Below are 2500 nucleotides of genomic sequence, written 5' to 3'. Positions count from 1 at the left end.
TTGGAAAATGTTGACCGATGGGAGCGCGAGAGCCGAAAAAGTGGTTTTTCCATATAGAGTGACTTTATATGGAACTATGGTTTCGTCGCTTAACGGCTGGTAGTCATTGTATACGGATTTGGCGTCACTTTTCGAGAAACAGATTTTTATTTGTTTTCCGATTTGGGTGAAAATTTGTATGTAGGCTTCATTTTGGATGTTAATGAAAATGGCCGAAAAAAATTTTGAAATTTTTCCCGGCATGCCGGAAAATGGGACCCCTCATTTGATAGAACATGCCATCCGCTTAATATTGCCTATCAATGCATATGGAATATTTTTCAATTTTATTTTTTTTCGGGAAAAAAGTGGTTTTTGGAAATGTTTGTTGTTGGACATGGAAAATGGGGTCGATTGCATGTTAGGAATCGCACAAGTATTTCGTAACGTTTGTTTTTCACCTTATATGAGAGTTTGTGTGTTAAGCCAATGTATCCGCTTGAAAGTACGTCAATGCCATAGACCGATATTCCTATAGGCGAGACGTGCCATCAGCGGGACATTTTGGTCGAAGAGCATATGAAAAAAATTTTTCTCAAAAAAATATTTCCTTACGATTTTCGTGTTGTGCGATGCACACTGAGCACAAAAATCACAATAATAATATGAATAAACGGAATATTACAGACTCTAAGAGAATTTTGTTGGAATATGAAAATTTTGAAAAATATTTTTTTTTGTGAAATTTCGATAATTTTGAAAATAAAATGGGGTCGTTCACATATTGGGGAACATACAAGTATTTCGTAACGTTTTTTTTTTGTCATTTTAAAAAAATATTCTTACTAAGCCAACTCATCCGCTTACATGCACGTCATCACCATAGACCGATATTCCTATAGGCGAGACGTATCATAAGCGATATGATGCGAACGCATATAAGTAAAAATTATTTCGTGACTCTAAGAGAATATTGTTTCTTCATGTGTACAAGTAAAAATTATTTCGTGACTCTAAGAGAATATTGTTTCTTCATGTGTACAAGTAAAATTTATTTTGTGACACTAAGAGAATTTCGGCGGAATATGAAAATTTTGAAAAATATTTTTTTTTGTGAAATTTCGATAATTTTGAAAATAAAATGGGGTCGTTCACATATTGGGGAACATACAAGTATTTCGTAACGTTTTTTTTGTCATTTTAAAAAAATATTCTTACTAAGCCAACTCATCCGCTTACATGCACGTCATCACCATAGACCGATATTCCTATAGGCGAGACGTATCATAAGCGATATGATGCGAACGCATATAAGTAAAAATTATTTCGTGACTCTAAGAGAATATTGTTTCTTCATGTGTACAAGTAAAATTTATTTTGTGACACTAAGAGAATTTGTTTCTTCATGTGTATGAAAATAAAATGTGACAAAGAGAATTTTTTTTTGAAAAATATTTTTTTTTGTGAAATTTCGATAATTTTGAAAATAAAATGGGGTCGTTCACATATTGGGGAACATACAAGTATTTCGTAACGTTTTCTTTGTCATTTTAAAAAAATATTCTTACTAAGCCAACTCATCCGCTTACATGCACGTCATCACCATAGACCGATATTCCTATAGGCGAGACGTATCATAAGCGATATGATGCGAACGCATATAAGTAAAAATTATTTCGTGACTCTAAGAGAATATTGTTTTTTCATAAATACTAAAAATTATATTTGATGAATAAATATCATGTGTACAAGTAAAAATTATTTTGTGACTAAATACTAAGAATACCAGAAATAGAGCGGGGAAATTACCCTAGTTTCGAATTTTGTCGGAATATAAAAATTTTGAATTTTTTCGGAATATAAAAATTTTGAAAAATTTTTTTTTTTGTGAAATTTCGATAATTTTGAAAATAAAATGGGGTCGTTCACATATTGGGGAACATACAAGTATTTCGTAACGTTTTTTTTTTTGATAAATATCACGAAAAGAGCGCGGAAATTACCGAGAGAAAAAAATGAACTTCCATCGAGTGAAGTTGGAAATTTTTTTATGCTCTTCTTTACATCATTTTTAACATTTCTGTAAAGTTTCACGCTAAATGAAAATTCTGAGAGAATAAAATTTAATTTTTTAAAATTCATTTTCGAACTTCCTTCAAGATATCGGGTTGGAAATTTTTTAATGCTCTTCTTTACATCATTTTTAACATTTCTGTAAAGTTTCACGCGATTCGTAATGAAAATTCTGAGAGAAAAAAATTTTTGAAAATTTTATTTCATATAAACCCCCATTTTCGAACTTCTAAGGGCCTTCCTCATGTCTTCCTCAACGAATTTTTTCCTGCGACTAATTTAGAAAAATTATTTCGTGACTCTAAGAGAATTTATTTTTTCATGTTCTATTTATTTTTTCAGTAAAAAAAACTACCTGTGACTCTAAGAAAATGTATTTTTTCGTGTGTACAAGTAAAAATAATATCAGACTCTAAGAGAATTTTTATTTCTTTTCTAAAAAAAAAAT

The sequence above is a fragment of the Culicoides brevitarsis genome, unplaced genomic scaffold (genome assembly GCF_036172545.1).
Source record: "Culicoides brevitarsis isolate CSIRO-B50_1 unplaced genomic scaffold, AGI_CSIRO_Cbre_v1 contig_35, whole genome shotgun sequence".
Taxonomy (NCBI): Eukaryota; Metazoa; Arthropoda; class Insecta; order Diptera; family Ceratopogonidae; genus Culicoides; species Culicoides brevitarsis.
Note: the sequence above shows the minus strand (reverse complement) of the source record.